A 25,476-nucleotide genomic window follows, 5' to 3' on the forward strand; every position below is an offset into this window, starting at 1 on the left:
GCCTGTTTTTTTTTTTTTTAAGCCTACACTTGTTTATATTTTTAACAAATTGCACCATCACAAATATGCTGAATTGGGTACTGACAGTTCCTGTTTGCAACAAGCTCATGCATACACAGACAACAATCCCCAGATTACTGTCATACTCAGGAAATCTCTCAATGTGACGAGTCTCAAGTAAGTTGTGTAGTCAATGAGAGTCTTGTTTCTGTGGTTTCTGAGTGGATTTATGAACATAGATAGTGTAGGGCTGTCAACATTAACGCTCGCGATTAACCGCGTTTTTTTTTTTTAATTAAACGCAAATTAACCATATTACTACGTTTGAACCTACGGTTTGAACACAACTTCCTCCCATAGTTCCAGCGCGCGTGTTTACCGCTCGTGGTTTAAGGTGAAAGCCGAGGTTAACGCAGTTGCCGTGATGAGTAAACACCCACAGGTGTGCTCAACGGTAATTTCCGTTTTAAAAAGCTTCTACGTGGACGTTTGGTGTTGTGTGTACACTGTGTAGTGATGAACTGTCTTTCCGCCGAAGCGCAACGAGTCTGAAGTCCCGTCTTCGAGAAGAGCACGTCCTCGCTGATGTTAGCAAAGATGCTAACACCGAGACCCAGGAGAGTTCAGCCAGGGCAGGTCTGTAAACAAAACAACAACTAAGCTAACTAATGCAATCGCGAAATGGATCGCCACAGACTAATTAATTACAGCCTATTATTGTGATGTATGAAGTTAAACATTTTAATCAATTGACAGCTCTAAAATAATGATACCCTTGGAAAGTATAAGCCACTCTAAAGCTATGTAGAGCATATGTAAAGATTTGAGTTATGACTCTTGAGAGGAAATACAAATTTTGTTGCAAACTGTGGCAATCCAGCAAGTTTTAGACTACCTTAACTGCTGCAGTGAGTTATGTGTCATATCTAACTCCAGTGTCTCTGTATCAGTATCCTTGCCACCTGTCTCCCCTGTGTGGAGGCACGTCTCTCACTTTGAAAACCTCTGGCTCAAATAATCTGGCTAAACTGACGGCTTGTTTGCAACCCGTCTGATGTTCATCTCTTCTTATGTGTTGCTCCGACTAACTTGCTAAGTTGCAACAATTTTTGCGGGCTCCCAGGTCTCAGCAATTACTTTTGTGAGTACACTGTTGTCATAACTAAAACTACAGCCCAAGTTGTAATAAACAGAAATTATCATCCCTGAGAAATATGCCTGTTGAGCCATTTTGTACTCCATTCTCAGCAAATTCTTATTGTCAGCATGGGGGGAAAAAGTGCATTATGGGAAATATGTACACATCAAAGCTTTATGACAAATGCCCAGAGGAAGTGGGGATTAATCATACTCCAGCCTAGCCTGTCAGTGTGGTGGCGGACTCACTCTGCTCATGGATCACGCAGCCTCCCATGCTGACCCACCATCCATCATCACCATTGCCACATTGTAGGAACACATGTGCGGCACACAACCACCCATGTAAACAGTGGTGCGAGTACATTAAGATTTGATCAATGTGCATTTTGAATTGTTGCACTGACACATTTGTAATGGTTGGAGTTACAGTAAAAATGTGCAGATTGTTACATAACATTTTAACAGTGTGCTTCATATCCATTATTTCTAGTAGATGACATCAATGGGCCACCATCTCATTCTTAATACAAGGCCAGTATCTGCCTGATACACACAGGTGACTGTGTGTTTGTGTGTTTACCCTGTACTGCTGTATTTTTTCTGTTTGGACAGGTAGTCCTTGATACAGGAATGTTAGCTGAGTCTTGTTTGTGCGTGTGTGTAGCAGTGTGCTTTTATTTTCCTTTGCAATTGTTCCTTGCTGCTGAACACAGCACACTACACTATGGCAATTGCTGATGTGTGTGTATATGTGTCAGATATAAGGCCATGTTGCTGACTTATTTATGCCTCTCTGACACTGCTCTGTGGCCTGTTAGAACACCCCAAGGTGTGAGAGAACACACACATAAATAATTGAAGGTTGCAACACAAGATGAGCACACATAAAATGACAGTATAAAAAAGCAAACAACTGGCCAAGTCATAGGAACAAAATAAGCAGCTTATTCATAGCAAACAGATTTATGTTATGAGGTCTAATGCAGTCATTCCACAGTTTGGGAAATGCACTTATTCACTTGTCAAGATGAGAAGATTGATACTGATCACATATCTGTCTGCTATGTATAAGGCAACAGTCAACAATGTCTTAGCTTAGCTTAGTTTAGCTTAGCTTATCATAAAGACTGGAAACAGAGGGAACATTTAGCATGATTCTCTCCAAAAGAAACAGAAGAAGCTCTAGCAGTTCGGCACACAACAAGCCCTAATACCACAACCTGAAGATTTTATCCTTTGTTTTTTGTATGGATTAAATAAAATGGGAAGTAATGTGACATTAATTGGCATCAGCGGTTTCCTGCAAGCATTCACTGCTGTGCCACTATTAACAGTCATATTCATACGGGTACTTAGTGCAGCTATTACAACCTGACATTTTTTAACTCTGCTGATATGCTGATGTAGGCTGTGGTCAGGTGATAAGACCAAACATATTATCACAGTATTTGTTAATCCAATGATCGACATTGATAATTAATGATAAATACATTTAATATCATTAATGAGGATAAAGGCATTTATCGTGTTTGTTAGACCTCAAGGATACACACAGTGTGTTTTGGTAAATAACACTGAATGTAAGGGTCAGAGGGGGACCTTTTAAGTTGAAGTTCAAGTGGTGTTAAGGGGTATACTGCACATACTATTGCACATATTGCACAAACAGTATTTACTTTATGTGCCTATAATGAAAAATATATATCTCAGAAAAATATGACTGAAGATGCAGACAGGATTGCCGCTGCTTCTGGGGTTTGAACTAATGTTGCTACAAGAGACTTGTTTGCAAAGTTGGATGCTAGTGCTTTGGCTTACACTTGGTGAGTTGGTACCTTTCCAAAAAAAGGTGGAGGTTTCCCGTCTTTGTCTGCAACAGGTTGCCTGTGTATCATGTAATGGATATCACTTAATCTCTCTTTGCCCAGCTTTAGAAATCTGCACCATTTTCAAATTACTGGTGTTGTGTTTCCTTGTGTTTCTTGTCTTCTGTGTCTTCTTGTGTTTCACAGTGCATGTGTGTATGTATTTTTTTCCCCTTGTTTCAGCCATACAGGTGCCATCTGCATAACCTTGCTGCTATAGCCTATTGTGCTGATTATGCAGTTTAGGGTTGAACCAAATGCATAACTGATCAGTTTATCATCGCTATTGTGGGAATCTTTTTATTCCTGAGCCCTACACTCACGCCAGCACTGTTTGTTGCCGACTCCCTCTATCACTTCAAACTCTTCATGAAGATCAACATATTTTTTTGTCATTTAAATTTTCAAGGGATTAATTGTTGCAGCAGAATCCTCGTTGGTGCTCAGATTTGATGATTTGATGGCTCAGAGAGCAAAGCAGAGCCGCTGCCACATCTGACTCATTTGCTTTAAATGATCGATTTCTTGACTTAAGTGTCTCAGTCTAAACTGTGTATTGGCGGATGTGTGTGCAGCCACCCATATCTCCATCTCTCTGTGTGCATGTGTCTGTGTGCACAAGCGTCTGTGTGTGTTATGTCTACATGAGTGAGGGGAGAAATTTGTTCACGAGCACAATCCCAGACTGATGAACGTCTCTGCCAGAGCGACAGTATTGTGGGTTTCACAGAGCAGTTCCTTTGTAAATTTTAAGTGCCCTTCCGCAGAGTTTACTCTTTGCTGTAAAAGCTGTTGACTTACCTTAAAGTAGGAGCTCCTTTCATTGAGAAAGTGTGAAATAACTTTTGGATTTTGGAAAGTCTTTCTAATAGAGCTGTCACATATTTCTGTCAGCTGTTATCTGAGGAGAAAAGTATGATTTTCTGTTGGAAATAAGTCTCTGCTATGGTGTCTCATTCTGACATTTGCAACTTTCTGTGTCTCTCATTTTGACAGTAAATCAGTCAGTCAGCTGGTTTCCTTCTTGTTGTCATTCCCGCAAAGATTTGGGCGCATTGGTTTTATTGTCATTGTTCAGATTCTATCATATATTTTAGTGTGGCGGAATCAGACAAAAGTAAATTATATTTAATATTACAGTGAGCAAGCTTAAATAGACTCTCATGAGTTTTCGCTCAGCATACCCACAGAAAAAAAGCCATTATTTTGCTTTAACTCCTTTCACAGAGTGTTTCAAAAGCAAAGAGAAGATATTCAATGAAGGAGTAACACCCATGAGAGGAAGGGAAGGATCTTTGTAATTTTATAAATCACAGAACAAATGTATTTTTCTCTGATTTTATTTTTTCCAAACAAATGTTTTTAAATGTTTTACTTGTTCTCATGTGTGAGCTGTTTTGTTTTGTTTTTTAATGTGCCTATTCAAGAAAATATGTTTTCTTGGCAGCTATTTATGCAGTCCAGCCGCGTTCCTCTCCTGTTTCTCTCTGCTCATTTCTATTGCATCACTCTAGAGCTGTCACTGCAGGCACACACAGCCCTGCATGTAACATACGGTGAGATGATTACTAATTACTGTGCCTCCTGCCAAGAAAACCTCTCTATTACTCATACAAACACACAAAAGCGCGCACATACTCATGGGCGTGTCACTCGGTGCACTTCAATGTGTGTGACTCCTAAGTCTCTGCAGGAGGCTGGTGAGAGGTTTTGCTAAGTTTAATCTCAATATACAGTGTTGCAACAGACAGGTCCATCTTGGTTGTCAATAAAGAAGAACAAAGGATAAAAGCTGTCTTCTCTATAAAGACATCAGTCTCTCGCAGCCCTGGGGAGAGTCTTTGCTCCCCGTGACTAGAATAAATGATATGCAGATATAATCAGCGAATGACCCACAGCTATGTTATTGCAATTATCTCCTTCCTGATTTTTACCAACAGTAACACTTCATATGTAAACGGGACCACGTGTTGGATGGTGAAATTTTTTTTTACTCTCAAATTCATAACTAGATTTAAAAATGGTAATGTGACAGGAAAGTTTAGGTAAGCAAGAGAGAGAGGAGAGGAAACTACGGGAAATGAGAGGACAAGGGATGATATGAAAAAAAGTGGAACGAAGAGAGGAAGATCTGTGTATGTTTTTAGGAGATAAAAATCTATCCTTCAGTATAAGATAGCTGTCCATCGAGGGAATGAAAAGAACTTTCTACAAGTGCGTCCATCTACTGCACAGGGATGTGTTTTTTGCACCATTTTTGCCACCATGAGCAAAACTATGAGAGGGGAGAATGAGGGAAAGATTGTAGATCTCGAAGTATAGATTGCTATTCTGTGTCACTCTCATCTCTCCATGACCAAATCTATTTCCTCAAAGGAGCCTGGAAAAGCTTTTAGCTGGTGTTCGAAAATGTACAGCACAAAAGACACAGTCATGCTGTGATCGAAGGTCATGCTATAAAGTGTCACGTGGAGAGCCGAGCTTTTGTAAGGTGCTCTCAACCCACTGCTCCGCCACCGAGGCCTTTCCACCTCCCAGCTCTTTTTACCCTCCCTGTCATATGGCTGTTGTTGTAAAACAGCCACATGACAGGTGTAACATAGTCTATAACTCTTGCTCTGTAACTTCTGAATGATGTATGGCCTACAGGTTAGGTTGTAAATCAAGTTAAATGATATGTGGACCTAGTCTGTGTGCTTCAAGTGGTTTTAGGTGATAAAAAATGAAAACTAGGAATCTGTAAGACGTGTTTTTTTTTTTTTTTTTAAAAAAAGCATGTGTTTCTGAATACAATGGGTAAAGTAGAACCCATTAAATAAAATGTTTGACTATTCTTTTAGATTGCTTAAAATCTTAAATACTTTTCCCCCAAAGACCAGTTTCCACAGACCATAAAGGCATAAAAAGAATTGACAAAGAAATACTACTAAAATTTGTTTTCAAATGACCAACCAATATTACATTTTCATTAAATGTAAAGAGATTTACTCATAAATAAGTGTGAATGTGAGCGTGAATGTTTGTATCTATGTGGCCGTCCAGTGACAGACTTGCACGGGGTATACCCCGCCTCTCGCCCAGTGCCAGCTGGGATTGGCTCCAGCACCCCCTGTGACCCTCAGGATAAGCAGCAAAGTTAATGGATGAATGGATTATAGCTAAAAATAAAATAAATATTCATTTTTCTCAAATCTTATGTTTTGAATTGAATTGGTTGGGTGACCCAACACAGCTGTAGTAGCTAAGGTAACCATACAGTAGAGCAGCAAAATATTATGATTGTAAAGTCTAGCAAAGGTGGCTGATGACGATGATGATTTGATAAAACAACTGGATAGCAGTGGTAGAGCTTAGTGTTTTCATAGTACCCTTGACAGCCTTTTCAGCAGATTTCCAGGGAAAACCCTATAGTGCTAAGAAACACCATACAATATACCTATGCATTCATACAGGCTTGAGCACACACAAACACACAGAACCTTTGAGGGGAAAGGAATAGCTCATGGGAAATCACAGCAGGATGATAGAGGACGTAAAGTCATTCAGACCGATTTAAAGAAAAGCAATCATCCAAGTGTAGACATGTGGACTGATCTGTATTGCCCACAGACAGCCCAACTGGCCCGCTCAAGGTCTCATTATTGAAACAGAGCAGAAGAGCAGAGCAGGAAGATCACAACGGATAAGGTGCCGCTATCTTAGATGCTGGTTTGGTTCAAATGTAGTCGGCAAGGCTCAGTTCAGTGGGGGCCTTCGCTTAATTTCAGGGGAGTTCAATTTGATTTAATTTGTTAATTCAGTTAAGTTCAGTTGGAATCAATTGAATTCAGCTCAGTTACATTTAGCTTAGTCACCTAAATGTCCTCTAGTCCTTGAATATCTGCATCCCTATCAGAGTGGAAGAGAAAGAGTGAACCAGAGGTGCACAAAGACATTTTCACAGCAGATGCTTCGACTTGTCGTATCAGGAAAAGCACAGGTGTAGCTAATATTATTAACAATGACTCTGTTTCAGCAAGTGTCTCAGTAAGTAAGCCATAAGGTCCCTGGAAATGACTCACTTGAATGAAATGTAGACATCACTTTTCTTCCTATACCTTTGCTTTACTTACCTAGTATCTGCTGTGAAAAGGGCCAATTGCCATGTGACGACTGATAGACATCAGTAATGGGACAAGCCACCTTTAGAGGTCAAGTAATACAATCCAGTGTATTGCCTCGTCCCCATAAATCCATCTTGTTCAAACAAGACAGAATAGTAGAATAGTTGAGCAGAGGTTGAACAAGATAGATGGATAGATTCTTTCATACACCACAATCATTCTGTCATGTCACAGTGTATGTCAAAGCACCATGGCATGCGCACATTGACAGCAGGAGGGCTGGTGCCACGGCAACACACAGCAGAGTGACATGTCATGGTTTGGTGGGTGCTGGACGACACAGAAGGAGTCTGACATGACATCTGTCCTCCTGTTCCTGTCCTCTCTGCTCATTAGGGGGAAGTTATACAGAGAGGTTGGAGAGAAGAGGAAGGTAGAGGTGGAATTTTAAGGAATCAGGTTGCTGATTTGAAAGGTTTTGTTCTGCTAAATGACTGTGTAATTGGTTAATTTTAACCTACACTGAATGTTAAGAAACAGTCTGTTGCTGTCTGTTGTTAATCATGTAGCAGTGTGGCTCAGAAGATGCCAGCGTTGGTCTGTCCACCGCAATGGCCCTTACTGAAATATCTTAGCAACTATCAGATGGATTGCCATGAAATTTTGTACAGACACTGATGGTTCCCACACAATATACCCTGATGACTTTGGTGAACCCCTGAGTTTTCCTCTAGCACCGCCATGAGTTTGACATTTTTGGCAAAGTGAGTGAAAAATCACCACAACTACTGGATAGATCGCCAGATTGCAGCAAATACCTGCAAAACTAATTACATTCCCATCATCCTCTGGTGTACTTGTGCTGATTAGAAAATGTTAGCATGCTAACACACTAAACTAAGTTGTTGAGCATGGTAAACATTATTTATTTTATGCAAAACACTGGGATGTTAACATTGTCATGTTGAGCATGTTAGCATGGTGACAGCGTTTAGCTTGAAGCGCCACTGTGCCAAAGTACAGCATCACAGAAGCTGCTACCATGGCTCTGAGATTAATAGCTTAACAGCTGCCTATTTGTGAAACAGTTATTACATCATGTTTGTTTCTGTGACTTTCACAGTCTTTTAATTAAGGTTTTAACCAGGAAGAAAGACCTTGTATGTCACCTCTGTGCTAACAACTGTGCTCTCACTCACTGGGGAGGGAAGTAGCTAGTGATTCAGTGAGTGACAGCGATAGACAGATCTTTGAATATTCATTGTTTAAGATTTGTTCATAGCTGTACTGAACACATCTAGAATAAAGGGGGAAAAAACAGGAGACATCAGGAATACAAAAACATGTTCATTACCTATTACGACTCAAACACAACCATAAAAAACAGATTTATTTTCTGGCTAAGTCACGTTTCAGGGTTGTTTGCAATGACATCAGCCTGAGTTATCGTGTCATGACATTGTCAAGCCAGCCACCTTCTCTGTCAGTAAATCAAACACCATGCTTTATCTAACTAATGAGAACATGGCATGTGTTGTCCTAGTCAGGCCATTCATTTCCCCTTACACAGAAAAGAAACAGCAGATAAAACTGTCATGGCACCTGAAGAGCTCAGACAGACCAAACCTGTTAGCTGCTTCATCAGCGCTGCAGCAACACGATCACACAGTCCTGATTGAGATTCTGATGGCCTGTCTCTTCTAATAAAACATGCTTCTATAACCTTCTGCTAATGTAATATTTGTTAACTGTAGATGCCTGTGACTCAATTTAGCTTGATTCCGCCTTGTTTGCCAATGTGTAGTGTCCCCAGTTCTGTCTCTGGTGAAAATGACAGCTGTGTTGTAATCAAATCAGCAACATTATCATTCAGTACGTGTGGCTGGAGATAATTGTAACATTTAGCAAAAGGTCTCCACACTTAGCTCTCTGAAAGGAAAATGTTGATTGTGGTGCACAAACCTAATGATGGTGAAATGGTATAAAAGTTGAGAGTGCTCTTGTGGAAAAAAAAAACTTCTTAATGTGGTTTAGGCAATAAGTGAGCCTGAATGCGTTCCTGCGTTAAATTCCGAGGCTTATAGCCGGCCACTCGGCATGGTTGACCATATTAGCTTGGCATAGCAGGGGATTTTGCCTCTGCAAATCTTTCTAAAGGGCCAAATAAAACAGGCTGCAAGCATTCTCGGCAATATGAAAGGACCTCTCCAGTTTTATCTATTTGTGTAGCAATTCATATCCCTGCAAACAATAAGAGAGTGAGGCTGCACACTGAGCTTAAAGCATTGAAAATGACATGCTTCGCATTTATTCATTACACTGTTTAAAGCATGTCTTTTAAGTCCCAGATAAAGAGAGTGAATATGCAGGGCTTTTACATTTTTAGGCAAGTTATGGTGCATATTGTATAGGAGAAAGAAAGAAAGACAGTTAAAGAGAGAGTCAATGCTTCTGAATATCCCAAAGTGTAATGGACTCACCCCAATAAGTTCTATAGTTACTCTGTATATGCATAAGAAGGAATTTCTATATTGTGTTGCTCTTTTTTCCTGTTGTGAGCATGCGTATGTGAGAGACAGTTAAAGAAAGAATCAGTGTGACTGCTGTGTGTTGTAATGCAGATTGTTGGGCTGTATCTCTGGGCCTGCCTCCCATTTAAACGATTAATACACTGATGGATGTCTAGAGAGCAAAGTTGTGAAGGCTTCTGTGTCTTCATAAGATAACACATATACAGGAATGCACACAAACACACACACACATACAGAAACCAAGATGTAGTTTATGCAAACAGACATAAACAGACATCACCTTTCACTCTAAGTTCATTAACATGAGGAAAAATCATACACAATGATGTGATGAGCCATTGCTTCTGCATTTTCAGTTCTGCTCAATTTCATCAGCCATTTCATTTCTTGGCATACCCCCCTTGTTTTTCTACCTCAGTCTCTCTGCCTCCCTCTTTACTTTCCCTCTCTGTCTCTCCGAATTTAGAGGAGTGAGTAGGATGTGTCAGCAGCTCTACCTTGTCAGTCTACTGTTTTGGCAAAGGCCTGAAAAGACAATTGGCGAATAGTTGGTATCGGATGGAGTGATTAGGAGGACTGCTTTGTGTGTATGTGAGAGTGTGCCTAAGAAATGCTGGAGAAAAAGCCAATTTATTCCAAACCAAGCCAACCTTGTGTATTTGATATGTTTTATTCACATTGTTGATGACTCAAAGGGATATACATTTGCAGATACTGTGCAATATCTGACTAGAAATATTACCATCATGTTGACAACAGACTCTTTAAAATGACAAATCATAGGTCATCATCACTTGCCTGGAGGACTTGACAGCAACGTACATTAAGTGTTATGATTTGAGGCCTATAGTGTGCTCTGATCATCTTCATTAAACTAAGATAATGTTGTGTTTACAGTATATAAACTACAGAAAACTGTAACTGCCTAATGGCAGCTATCATTCTTTATGTGTCAATCAGCTGATTGGTTGTAATCAGTAGCACCAACCTACAGATGATGGGAATGAATTATTTTGACATCTCAGTGCTGACTTAATGAGAGCATACCTGTTTATAATAACTGGCAGCTTTTGATTTCAACATGAGGAAGACAGCGCAGAGGGTGAAAATCAAGCAGGCTACCGTTTGAGAAAGACTCCTTCTGTGCAGCCAACTTCTGTCAATCCAGTGAGGGGGATAAATCAAAGGCGTTTCTAAATTTAGCTCTGACATAGAATTAGTGAGACGTTCTGTAGTAGAAAGCAATGGGCTGGCGGTTACTAAGCAACTGGTGCTAGGCAACCTTGTTGGTAAGCATCGATTGTGCTTTAGGGGAAGTTGGGGGCTGATTGAGGGTGGGGTGTCTTCAAAAGCTTTAAAAAAATCTCTTGCTGCTTTGAATAATCTGGGTGTTTGCAGTTGCTTTTCAGGAAAAAAAAACTGGGTGGATGTGAAAGCCTTGGATTGCATGGTGAGCTCCTAATAGCTGTTTTCCTTCCAGATCTCTTAGGGCATGGTGTCTCTGACAGAAAATAACTTGCGTCTCCAAATAGAGAGGAAAATAATAACTGACTTGCCATGTTCCAACCGAATGCGTGCTTTTGGTAATGGCATTCGTCATCATCTGCTGGGGAACTGATAACGTCATCAATTACCAACCCATTTCTTAAGTGGAGATGGCTTGTATTGCATACTGATGAGAGTGTGAAGCTGTGATTCAGAACTGAGAACACACATACTTGTGTATCTGCCTTATGTGTGTATGTGTGCATGTTTGCGTACACGACTGTGCGTCAACATATTTGAATAAGCTGTGAATTCCCTAGAGAAACCAATCAAACCATTGATTTGTGTGTGTGTTGTGACAATGACCGATGAGAAAGACAGTGAGTGGGGCTGCTCTCTCTAAGATTAGAGTTTGGACCTTTCTTGTTACAGACGAGATTTGTTTATGCTCAAAATTATTGAGCAGGCTGTCAGAGGCTCTAAGAATAACAAATATGAAATCTTGTGTCAAGCGTTTTTTTTTTTTTTTTCTTCTCCTGTTAGAGAAAATAGAGAGACAACTAGGGGTTTGTATTGATGAAAAAATCAACAGACCAAGTTGGGACACATGTCCTAGAGCTGTGCAGTATGAAATGCTGCCGGAGAAAGTAAGAACATTATTGCTACATTCATGAATTATACAGAGCAGTAGTAGGCAGACACGACAGGCCAATTTTATTCCTATTAAAAATTCACATTTCTCTGAGGTCATGTGTATGTTGAGACATAATGCTGTTTGAGACTGACACCATGGCCAGCTGAAGCTGTAAAACCGGGACTGCGGTGTCACAGGAATTCATTTTCATACGCCTGAAATTGTATTGAGTTTAATTCATACCCAACCACACACATAAGTGCATGGACCCACTCTGCATTATACTGCACACTTTTTACATGTTCCTTGAGAGCATACGTAGACGTACAACAGGTTCCAGGAAACAGACATCTAACCAGCTTGATGTCACCTTTCACCAGGTTCATTTTGCCGTTAACTGTTGATTTTTTACCATTATTTGTTTAGGGCAAAGGCCATTGCCATGACCTCCAAATGGATGACTGCTGCCAACACAACAAGCCAGCGGCACACCACCTGGATGCCACCTGTTACTCAGTAAGTGGTTAAATGTGAATAGATGCCCCGTTCCTGCTGGTTTTTTATAGTTTTGGATGTCAGCTTTGATCAATATTGTTTTTCATTCATCAGTTAGAGCAGAGATAAGAGAGACAGAAAGGGAGAGAAAGATGGTAAATTGGAGCTGTGTGTCTGACAAGGTTTCTAATGGTCTATTTTAGAAGGTAAAAGCAAAATAAAGGGAAATGGCCAGAACTATGACGGAGGAAAAAAAAAGAGAGTGAATGGAGGCATTTGATTGATCAGAAGCTTTTGACTTGCTGCACGCTCGCAGACACACAAATATAGTAAATCACAACCACACGAACACACACACACATACACAAGTGTAGTATATGAGTTTTTTATATGTGTGATGCCATGCCAAAGAATAGTCATTACAGTGAGATTAGCCTCTCATCCCCTGTGAAATAGGCTATTTTCAGCACGGCAGCTGACACACACACTGCCGATTTAGAACGTTAAGGCTCTGGCTGCACCATAACACAGAGGTCACAAGCCTGTCCTTTTTGCTTGAGGTGGGTGTGTAGGAGTGCATTGGTGGTTGCTAGTTATGAAGGGTCCCAGAGAAAGTTTTTTGAATGAGACTCTCTTCATCCTGAGACAACACACACATGCACACACACACACTCTGTACTACTTTTTTAGTCATACTTGTCTGGTGTGGCTGTCCATTATCGGTCTGTCATTCACTAATTTAGTCCACTGTTTTTTTAAGCTGTTATACTGACTGTGGACTGACTGATACCCTGATAGTTCATTGTGAGGTCAAAATTCTAATTTGTCCAATATGATAACAAAATACTGCAAAAGTAATGAAATTCCCATCAGCTGTACTTTGTGCCAATTAGCGAATGTTAGTATGTTAACATGCTAAGATAAGAGAAAACGTGCTAAACATAAGCATGTTAGCATTGTCCATGAGAGCATGTTAGTATGCTGGCATTAGCTCAAATCACACAGCAAAGGGTTTTGAAACATATTGTATTTTGTACTTATAATTTCCTGCTGTTTTGCCTGATAGCCTTTGTCCACATCTTATCATAGAATAAACTCTAACAGGTTAGCACAACAGCCAATCAGAGACCCCAAATTGCCTGAATAAGCCCTCACTCACTTTTTAAAACAGCATCCAATAAGCTTGGCTTGTACAAAATCCTCAGCAAAGTCTTCTATATCTATATCTACATCTCAATCTCTGATCCTCTCAATACCTAACAATAGAAAAGTCAGCCCATTTGGTTTTTCTAAAGTGCTGCTTTGTCGCTGTAGTTGACATAGGCCGGCCAAAATGTGTTAAAATTAGCTAGCTCCTTCTTTGGTCCCCTACAGATTGTAGAGAGTGGAGATGCTGCTTGTAATAGCAAACAAAGTTTCTTGACAAAGCTTCTTTTCCATAACTTGCCATTTGATTGCAGCATCTTGCTCCATGAGACATTTTGTGATTGCTTTGTGATAGTTGAGCAGGTTGGCATCATCAAATAGAAAATAAGGATAAACATGAGAGATCAGGGGCCCCATCATGTCTATTTGTTATGGGCACATCATCCCATGCTGTGATGGTCTCTTCATTTAATGTTGCTTGGCAGTTTCTCCCAATTGTTGTCAGCCTTTAGAAGAACAGCTGACCTGCCAGTAAATGGCCTGCCATGCTGTTGCTATCAATAAGCTCTCATACTGTATACTTTCCTAGCATCAACTGCTCTGTTATCCAGTGTATATTGGATGTAAGAGTCAGAAACAACCATTAAAAATAAACAACCTAAATAGACATCTAGATTTCTAGCTGTTTGTATCATAAGTTCTATATCCTTTCTGTAAGTATATGAATTGTTGTTTATTCAAGTGTTATAAAAGATGGAGCTAGCTAAGTATCCCATCAATGAAAGCTATTTTCATAAACATTTTCCATAATCCTTATTTCCTGCAAAAATTACCTCACCCAGAATGTACAGGTAAACCATTATCCATGTGGCACTAACATAAATAAAACTAACTTTGAACCATACAGATTCCTCAACATCAAAGCTATTCTTTCTCGTCGCATTCAAATGATGACAATACATCTACTTACCATCCCTCAGTGATGCATGTGATTTATTTCTGCTGTTTCCCATTCAGAGCTGTGCGATTGTGATTCACAAAGCCACTGTTTGTGTTTGTGAAAAAAAAAAGGTTACTAAGCTTAACAGAATGCTATCCATCCTCATTAGAGTGATGGGAAGAACAGTCATTTTACTGCCTGAGAAAGCCGCATTCTTCCCGTTAAAACAGCCCCCACTGCATTACACTCCACACAATGCACTTGAATGTCCTGTAATCACTACAGTGTTTTTACTGTTTCATCTTAGAAACACAATAAAAACAAGCTCCTTTAAACTCAAACTAATTTTATTTGAATATACAGGTAATGCAGCCATTACTACAATTCATGCAATATATCTGAGGAGCTTAATATACAACTATAGTTAAAGTTAAAACTGATTTATTTAAATACCCGGTGACACCAGTAGAAGACATCACCAAGCAAATAAAAAAATGTGAGACACAACAAATATGTAAGATCATACACTTACTCTTTTCTATTATCTGTAAATCCACAGACAAATGAGGTTGGGTTATGTATCTGTGGAGGGAGATCACCCTAGCTTTAGCCTGCGATGTAGTGAATGCCAATTGGCCTCGATATCCAGCGCCAGTCAGAGAGAGATGAGGTAGGATTGTTGGATTACAGTGGTGTAACATATCTGTTCTCCATACATGTACGCGTGCACACACATACACAATGTCACTCGACTGAAGATAAACTGATTTAAAGTGAACGAATGTCCGTGTGTTTGTGTATCTTCCTAATCTAAGTATAGAGGCATTTGTCCCTCAGATGACCTTAATGCGTAACAGAGATGTTCCGGATAGTGGCGTGGGTGGTGCCGTCACCAGCCTATCAAAGGATTGCAATCAGTTGTAATCTATCAAATCCATACATAGCAGAGCTTGGTATTTAATTAGAGGTTTTTTTTTGTTTTTTTTTAATTCTTTAACCAGATTATTGATCACAGGTCTACAAAGACGATATCTTGTCATGAAACAATCTGGATTATTCCACAACCTTACATCCTCTTTGAACGTACCTGAAATATATTACTCAATATTTAAAGAATCCAGATGATTGATAGCCTCATCAGAAATGATTCTATTTTGATGGCTAATATCTTCATTAATATTCTGTAATGAGTTTTACTTTCATGCCAGCAATCATTGTGTCAGAGAGGGTGTCACATTTTTCAAATGGTGGCTTTCTCATTTTGGAATGGGGCTCCTCTTGTGCCCTTTATATCATATTTAATTATCTTTCTCCTCTTAATCTAGCAACACACACATGCACAGACAAAGGTTAGATGCATGTATGCACACACACACACACAAGCACAACAGGAATGAGCAGAGTGCCCATATATTGTATTTTATGACCTCCTGACATTATGGGGCATCTCTGAAAGGCTTATACCAACTTGCCAGCGACATAAAAGAATATGGCAGAAGTAACTAGAGGCAGAACTTTATTCTACAACATGCAAGAGAGTAAACAAAGCAGTGTGTCATTAACCTTCATGCTCTTGAGAATAAAGTCAGAGGGCGCCAACATAAACATGGTCTATTGGATAATTACGTGCCAGAAGCAGTTGGCCAACACATTCTTTATTGTGCCTGACAATGATTAATATCTCTTGTTTATAATGTACTGCATTGTGTTGATGATAGAATGTAGTATTTACATCTTTTTTCCTCTGACAGATTTTGTCTAGCCACCATCAGATGTTGTCGCATGTAGGCTGAATGGGTTGTACCTGTGTTTTAATGTTCAGTGATCACACATCTTTATTGTCCCTGTGACCTGGTATTTCTACCTGAAATTAATCACTGTCAAGAGGAAAGAGGTTTACAAAATATCCAAGGTCAAAAGTCTCTAAGCTCTTCTTAAACCTTTTAGCTCCTAGGTGCGGATGCATGGAAAATGTATTTGGTTCTCTGTTCAAACTGCAGAGAAAAATACAAGGAAATGTTTGTTGAATATTCTGTGAATTGCACAGACGCACATCGTACCTCTGCCAGCAACAAAAAATCTGGATGAATAAAGTAATTTCTTATTCTAAAAAAGTGGAACAACATAAATAGGGTGGATGTCAAGAATGAGTTTGTAGTCTGTGTCGTAACCTTGCTCCAAGAGCGGGGAGAGACCAGACCATCACTCATAAAAGAAAAAGTTTAATCTCAGGAAAAGAGGCTTTATTAAACCCAATGGCTTCTTACAGTGTCAGTGATCCACAGTCTGCACTGTGGGAATGTTTTATAGAAAAGACACTCACTGTAACTCAAAAATAACGATTGTCTGACTGTCTGTAGTGTCACAGCCACCTGTGAGCAGAATTCCTCCTGATGATCCTCACCTCCACCCTCCAGATCTATGAGGGGAGAGTGTTTTCAGTTTACCCAAATTTGGAGCCCTCACTGTCCCATAATTTCTTTTGGGAAATTACCACAACAGTCCGTTGTGTAATGGCTGGTTTTGCTTTTGGCATTTGATTTTGATTTAGCTTTAGTCTCAGTCTCTTGACAGAAAGGTATATTACTGTTGTTACCAGACAGTTGTTTTTTTTTGTTTTTTGTTTTTTTTTTAGCTTTAGTCAACAACATTTTGCTGTTGTCTTTGTTGTACATAGCACCTCTGGTTACAGGTGTCACTCTCATCTTTAGTGGAGAGGATGTTGGTGATGGTGTTTACTTGTGCAGACTAGACTGTAAGGGTTTGTGTCACTGTCCAGTAATGCAACACACTGCCTCTCCTCCATGAACCCAGTTGTCATTCCTAAACTCCAGCTGCTTGAACAGAACCACTCACTCACTGTCATAATGCTCACCTGGCATTACTGCAGCTGTGTGCTCTCCACTGCAGAGCAGCGTGAGTATTCAGAAGCTGGATTGCCTCACCTGTGATACTTCTGTTCACTAAAATGATGGATAACATTAACACAGTAATATTGCTTAAGCAAGCATCTAGAGGAAGATTTAGTCAGTTGACAGTCAACATTAATCCCACACTCATTCCTTCTGATAGCGCCATGAAAAATAGCAGTTGGAAAATAACATAATGTTGCATTAGCTCACCTTTTTCTTTTCTTTGTTTTAAAATAAATGTCAGTGCACTGGCCTGCATGTTTTTGTGGTTTGTCCAAGCTGTTCTCCTTCTCTTCTAATTTTCAGTTGGACTGTAGCCAAATTTAGTGCATAAACCTTTCACCGTTCCCTCATAAAAAACACAGTTACATTAGCTAACATTACTGTCATGATGTTACTGATAACAAGACACAGCTTGTTGGTGCAACAGATCAAGCGGCTAAATCAACCTTTGATAAAGAAATATTAGAATATGTGGTTACTTAGATGCATGCAGGTTGTTACATGTTTTTAATTTTAAAAATAGCTGATTTGTTAATTTGTCCATTTACTAATCTTTTACATTGTCTTTTAGTTTTTATTTATATGAAATATTTTCAGCAAGGCAATGTCCTCTGACTCGTAGAGTTTGGAAATAGCTATATGATGTGGTAAACTGGTAAACTGTTTGCCAGTTATCCATCTTGTGCTGAAGTGAAGCGTCGACAAACAATTTAGTTTTAACTGGGACATGAATATTGTGTAGGAGGAACCAGGCAAACTGTAGAATTAAGGCAGTAACACTTGTCAGGCTGTGTTCTGTTATACTGTTGCTCTTTCAAACATGAAATGCTCTGCAGGCTACTTCTCTTAAAAGGCCTTTTCAGGAATATGATGTAACAATTTGTAACGCTGTGCTGAGGTTTGTATTTGTTTTTAAAAAAATGTTTTTATTGAGTATTTTTTCCATGTAGGGATTGGGGAATATTTTTTTGACTCGTGCTGGGTCAGCACTTGGGCACTGACTCGGCACTGTAGGGGGCGATGTTTTCTGTTTCACCAGTGAGTCATCAGTCACAAAATGTGATCAACATGTTCCTCTGTGGGTAATTTGGCATTTAAGGGGGGTTTAAGTCGACAAGCAGAACAAGAGAAAGAAAAGAAAAGAGATACAATCCCCTGGAAAGCCTCAAGGACAGAAAGTCTAAAAGATGGAAAGGACAAGAGGAGAGGGAAAAGGCGGAGGAGGTAAACAAGCAGTGGAGAGGAGGAGGAAGAAAGGAAGGACAAGCGGTAACAAGGACTGAATAAATGAAGATGTCAAGGAAGGATTAGGGAAAATTGGAAAGGCAAAGGAAGATAAGAAGGGTTGAAAAGAAGAGAAGACAGAACGGGAGAAGGAAAGCTAGGAAAAATGTGTGAGGGAGGGAAATAAAAGAAGAAAGAACAAAGGAAGTGGGAGACAGAGAGAGAATGAAGGAAGGAGAGCAAGTAGGCAGGTCAGTTTTGACAAAAGGCAGGTCGATATTTCTAGCATGCAGGGCAAATCTGTCTGATTGGCAGGTTGTTTTGCCAGGAGCTGTGTGATGATTTTTCCAAGAAAGGCGATTCTATAGTTATTTGCAAATTGTTTTGTCAGAGGCAGAACAATATTTGTAGTGCGCAAGGTGATTCTTCCTGTTGACGCAGTGGATTTGCCAGAGGTAGCACCATGTATATCTGACATGCAGTGCGATTCCTCCAACTTAACAGGTCATTTTGGCAAATTGAGAACTATAAGGAAAGGTGAAAAGAGGAAAGTAGTTAAGGGAAACTGTGATGATAAGGAAAGGAAAATGAAAGGTAAGAAGAGCAGAAGGCAAGGCAGGAAAAAGACAGTAACCAACAAGGAAAGAAGAAATAAGTAGAAATGTGGATGAGTGTTGAAAGGACAGTTGGTTAGCAAGTTATTTTGACATAAGCAGGTCGATATTTTTGGATGGATTTTTGCAGGCCAATTCTGCCTGATTGGTTGTTTGTTTTGTTGTGCTACAAACCCCACATTTTAAATCCCATGCACAAGTGTACTCTTTCAGTTTGGTAAGCAAATTATTTAAAAGCAAAATTGTGCCTTCAATGAAGTTACAACAAACCTATTGTTGGCCAGTCAGTGCAAGCTAAATGCTAACACAGTTCAAAACACAACTCTTGTACATCATGGATAGTGTCTGCCCCATCAGCAGGTGTTGGTGTGTGGGGCAGACGGGCTTGTCAGACTTGATTTTCACATTCAGCGTCTTCTAGCTTTCCCACTTGTTATAGCTCACACTTTCAGCGGTTCTCTTGTTTCTTCCTCACACACACACACACACACACACACACAGAAACAGACCACACCACAGTTTCAGTGTTAATAGCAGACACTTCCTGCTGCCCGAGCTCATAACTTAAGTGCCAAAATACATTTCCATTGATTTTGGCAGAGCCATGCTCAAAAACTTGTCTCCACTTCCTGAGGAATCAGAGAATGGTTGCCACCTTGTTCTTTTGAAACATTTGAAACAAAGCAGTGGGTGAAGGCACCCATTAATATGCCACCAGTGTTACAAGGTGGCATGGAGACCAGACACGACCACCAGTAACTTTTTGCTTGTGTTATTGGCATGTGACTTATCAGGTGGGTTCACAGCTCTGTCAATGCACATCATCTGTGATTGTGGGACTTTTCAGTCTTTCAGCAATCCAGCATTTTGTTTTGCATTTGTTTTCTATGGACCCACCCTCTTGATCCAAAGCCTTCTTAAGGCTCCTTGCGGCCTTTGTGATGTTCTTAATGGCATTTGTCCTGCAGTGTACACATGTGATAACAAGGAGCTTAAGAGCCCTATGGAGAGTTTACCCAATGAAGCTTTGGCAACCTCCCTTAATGTGCAGACACACCACCACTGTATCTAGCTACTCACCTGCCAGCTTCTTGTGCCCAGCCCTCCTCTTCTCACGTACTCTCTCCATCAGACTGCCTGACTTACTGTTTTGGACTTTAAACTATATCTCTGGGCGGCATCTGCTACCTATCTTTTTTTGGACCAGACTGTACCACCAGGGTCTTTGAGCAGCAGCTGAGGATGTGCTCCAGGGGTCCAAAAAGACAGTGGACATACTTGTATATCAGTCTTAACCCAGCAGAAGTGATGGGTGATCCGCCAAGATATCCACCATCTTGACCTGCTGTTCCATGATTCCAAAAGATTGTACTCGGACTGATAAAGATGACCTTATCAATGATTGTTGAAGTGCTTAGCTTGGCTGCTTTCATTGACCATGCATGACTAATTAATGCATAATTTGAATACTACCATTTAGAAAGAGAATTATTACTTTTTTCAGAGAAGCTCCTTATAATTTCTGGGTTTTGTGCTTCCAGTCGTGTAGTTTAGCACAAATGTCCAGTTTTATGTCAACACAGTCAAATTTACAACAAAACCAAAGTTTGAAAATGTACACTCTACTTTGTCTCTCTGTAGCACTTCACATGAACTGTGAAAAGAAACACATGAAACCACTGTGATTACCTCCAGATTATTGACAGCAGCATTCAGCTTTAGATAATCACAGACTGGTATTATTGTACATTCCTCCGTTCCTGTCTGATTCTCTTAGATTGCAGCCCAGTCCCAGATTTTGCTCTCCGTTGCAAGCAGTAAACAAGCAGCGTATTATACTGGGATGCTACTGATGTTCGATTTGAATGTGAATAAAAGCAGCCAATGAATGAGACATCAAACGAGACAGGGCCCGGAACAAGATAGCGAGGGAGACAGACATTTAAGAAGTCCTTTGTACTGTCAAAATGCCGTTTTCTCTTCCTTAACCTTCCTTGCCTTTGTCTCCACCACCATTAATTTTATTTTATGCTGAGTCTGTGATTGCAAGAATATATTACATAATTTACACATATATAGTATTTCTTTTGATTTGTCTAGCTGCATAGATGTATTTTTGTGCTATGTGTGTGTATGTGTGCACATGTTGACAGGCAGTGGTTACACATTGCCTTACTTAAATGACAAAGTCTGTTGAACACTTGATCACCTGCTCTTCTCAGACCTTGCCTGGCAGACAAGGATTCAGATGACACCAGTGCCAAGGCAGTGTCTGGTAAACTTCTGGCTGGTCATCCTGTCAGTAACTGAGACAGTAATGACTTATTCCTTTAGCTGCGTAGCTTTTGATCCTTACCAGTGTCAATTTGCTTGTAATGCAATACACTATGGAGGCACGGTGTAGATTGGCTCTGTTTTGGTTACCTATCCATATCCAGTGCCAGTGTGCTCATACGCATACACCTACACACACACACGCACGCACATCTTACAAAGGCTTGTGATGCCAGGCAGCAGGTCTGTGGCAATGCCCTACTTTGATGCATTGTAAGCATCACTCCACAGATATCATCATTACAGGCCACTCAGAGAAATAAAAATCTGCATGCTCATTGCCATTCACACACGTACTGTATGCATGCACGCATAAACAAGTCCAGACATCAAAGGCAGTGAGAGGAGGCCTCGATGAGCCTCCGTAGGCCCCTTACAGCAACAGGAGACAAGCGGCCAAAATAAAACATTTAAAAATCTAGGTTACTGGCGCGCATGAATACCTTATGCAGCTCTTTTTATGTGGGAGGGTGACACAGTGATTTGAAGCAGGGGGAGAGATGTTCCATGCCTCCGCATAGCATAACCTGATTTCCCACTTCTGCTGCATATTCTGAGGCAGAGATGCTTTCCTCCTCTCATTCGAGCAGTTGTTGTGTTAGCTTAGTATTTGCAAACATCAGCATATGTATGGTATCGTGCCTTGGGGATCTTGCAACAGATGCCCATCAGAGCCCGTTGCTCTACATACATCCTTGTTAAAAGCTCGTCCATGATCTTAATGTAAAAAAAGAGACTTAAATTGGTACTGTGGTGTCAATTGATTAGTCATCCAGTCAGGAACCAGTTGCTAACAACCTGGAGGGCTGATTTAAAATGGTAATGTTGTTTACCTGGCAATCAATCATTTATGAGAGGTACCAGGGCCAATCTGTTAGGTTTGATCTTTTCTGCTACCCTCTGAGACTTGTTCACCAACATCATTCACTGCCGGAGATGAACACCGTGATTCAGGCTTTAGTAGAAGATTACATTTGCTCTGACTGTGCCCCAGTGTTTGGTTGAAGCACACATGGGATGCTTTCACCATCCTGTGTGTTAAAAACCTTTCCACCCACAAGGCAAAAGGACCCAAATTGCTTTTGTCTGAAAGCAACGAATGCAGTCCTCGGCAGTCACAGGATTCAAACGGAAGATTTGGGCCACATACTTAAAATAAGAAGCACTTATTTGGGCACACTGGATTAAAGTCAAAGCTGGAACCAAAGAGCTCAGTTCAATCCTAAAAAATCTTATGTTATCAGAATAAACTGCATTATGTAATACTGCAAGCAGGGATATCATTAGTTTTTGTATTGTTTTTTTGAAACAAATCTAATCTAAGAGGAAACATGGTGCTCTATGTGTAGTCCATTTCCACTTCAAGCATATTTTGAAAATCTGTTCTTTGTTGTTGTTATTGGCCAGTGGCAATGTAACAGAAATCTAATGGAATGCAAATTGAATAGATCTGGTCACAAACAACTTTGCACTTTTCAAATCGTTTATTCAAGAATTCATAAAGAAAAAGAACGGAAGTAGTGATGAGCGTCAAAGTGTAATTCACATCTACATTTCATATAAGCATATAATACATTTTGTACAACTTTGTACTTGTAATTCCCTCTTCCCTGTGATCTGACTATTATCCAAACAAAATAATTTGTAAATTGAGTACTCTTACACTTTTTTACCTTAGTGGACAAAGCACTTTATAGTTTGCCTCTCATTCACTCATCTACACACACACATACACACACTCACACACAAGTGAGTCGCTGGTTTGCAACTTGGTGTTCAGTATATCGCTGAAGGACATTTTGACGTGTGGACAGCACAAGCCAGAAATCGAACCACCAACGCTGCAGCTAATGGATGCTCTGTCCTACCTGCTGAGCAGCAGCTAAAGGTGTGACAGCGGAGCAGCTGTCCTCTCCGCTTTCCACTCAGTGGTGAATGCAGTGTGTCAGTATTACAGTGAATGGACAGTGAAGACAACCAGCATCCATAAAGATTTACTTACAGATCTAATAGAGAAATGTCAGTCTAGGTCCTCTGATAGTGAAAAAGTAAATTACCATTCTGTTTTATTGCCTCATAAAACCACAGTGATGAATGTAGGCTTAGCGAGTGTTTTACAGCTAGAGTCTTAATAAAGTGTGGGGCGATAGGGCTGGCCTTTAAAATAATGTAGTCCACCTTCTCTTTGATCCTTTGGGGTGCAGGATAGACATGTATTGAACACCACTCAGCCCCAGCTTTATGGTAATGTGAGTAATTATGGCCATGACCTTGACGGCACAGCACAGCTAAGGTAGTGTATGCATGAGTGTGTGTTTATTTGTACATGCAGGCATGGAAAACTTGTGGTTGGGTGCGCATGATGGTGTGGAGCTGTGATGCTCATGTGAGGATTTATGCAAATACAATGCAGCCTTTGGTACTGAGCAATCCTGGGTTTATATACCCCGCAACTGTGATACAAGTTATTACTCTTTCTGTACTACTCATCACTGTCTTCTGCATATGAAGTCGTTCAGCGTGTCCCTTTGTCTTTTGCTCTCCCTCTGCTGTGTTTTCAATGTCCCTGCATGCATCAATGTCAGCCTCCCTCCCTACCGGCTTCTGATTTATGAATTCTATCGTCTGGTCTGTCATTACTGCCTCCAGAAGGGAGCACTTGATGGACCAATATGTCGAGTCTGTCACCAGGAGAATCGCCTCATGTCCACAAACATCATGAATATTCTTCTGACAACCTGTGGCCTGCAGCATCTCAGATTTAGATGATATATTAAGATGTTACAAGAAATTCTAGGTTATTTCGTTTTGTGGGAAGATCAGTTTTTTGGCAAAGGTCCTCTCACAAAAAACGTGTTTTTTTTTAGGAAATATTTCTGCGGCTGTCACAGCTCTCTGTGATGATAATAAATGTAAACACCTCTCTGTTTGCTGTTGAATCCCCATAAAATAAGACAAACCTGGTGGAAATTTCTGCCCAAAAAACAATCGCTTTTTGGAACAGATGACATCTTCCCTCTTTTGCTTTTTCTCTGTCTCTGTCTCTATCCCAGGCTGTTTCTGCCCGTGCAGCTGTCGATCCCGACCGTCATCCCCCAGAGCAGTGGGCATTAGGACAAAAGGGCAACCTGAACTCTAAAAATACAGCGAGCTCTATCAGTCTCCAGTGCTTCTTTAATAACACTAACCCAGGGCATGATACAGCGTAATTATCACAGGCAGAGGCTCCAGGGCAGAACTGTAGACAGACACTGCGCAGAGCACAGGTCATGTTTGGAAAAGGGACGCCTCACAAAGCTCTCTACAGACACATCTATCTATCCATCTTAACCAGTGCTTAGAGCTGATACCTCCGCTAAGCATTGTTTTTTCTCCTTTAGCCACGACCCATTTTCTGTCTGAAATTGCCTCCCTGAAGTAAATGTATTCTTTTCATAGAGTTTCATTTTGCTTACTTACTGGTACACTTCCCTGTCAAAACAAAAATGAGTCTCTCTTGCTGTTTTTCTCTCTTTGTGTGTATTTGTGCGTACACATCTGCCAATGCATGTGTCACCCTCCGGGCTCACGTATCCCTGCATGAACTGAAACCTTAGAATAGAAAAGCGGTCATTTGTGAGGGAAGCATCTACTCACGCCCAATGGTCTGTGCGGGTGCAAACCAATGTATGTCCCAAGGCTATATTAGAGCAGATTTATGCACACCATCGATGTGCGGAGCTCGCTCCTGGCAGCTCACTTCCAGGTAAGCTCTATTACCTGGCCTTTTGTTGCCTGGATGTCCTCGATCTGTCTGCAGCTTTGCTCTCCTGTGCCTGACGTCCTTTAGAGGCCATGGTGACAGGTTTATTTTAGCCTCGGTTGAAATATTGATCAGGAAAACTTTCTCACACTTATGTTTTCATTTTACCAGGCAACCTTAGGCTGCCTGAGGTGAGAACCAAAAACCACACCTGCCCAGGAGAACCCAGCACCACCAGTGCTGATGAAATATTCAACAGCTCACCAAAACCTGGCAAGAATTGGAAGAGACAGAACAGCCGCAGGTCT

The 25,476-nt window shown here is 40.5% G+C and overlaps 1 long non-coding RNA gene across 1 annotated transcript in view; it reads left to right on the top strand.

The window, feature by feature from the left end:
* Positions 1-380: 380 nt before the first annotated feature.
* The window catches only part of LOC108877941 (uncharacterized), a 32,471-nt gene continuing 7,375 nt past the window's right edge, over positions 381-25,476 (top strand). The window contains exons 1-3 of the long non-coding RNA XR_001960175.2: positions 381-454; positions 539-636; positions 12,185-12,274. This is a non-coding gene — a long non-coding RNA (uncharacterized LOC108877941). The remainder of the gene's footprint in view (positions 455-538; positions 637-12,184; positions 12,275-25,476) is intronic.

This window comes from Lates calcarifer, linkage group LG6, assembly GCF_001640805.2.
Source record: "Lates calcarifer isolate ASB-BC8 linkage group LG6, TLL_Latcal_v3, whole genome shotgun sequence".
NCBI classification, from domain to species: domain Eukaryota; kingdom Metazoa; phylum Chordata; class Actinopteri; family Centropomidae; genus Lates; species Lates calcarifer.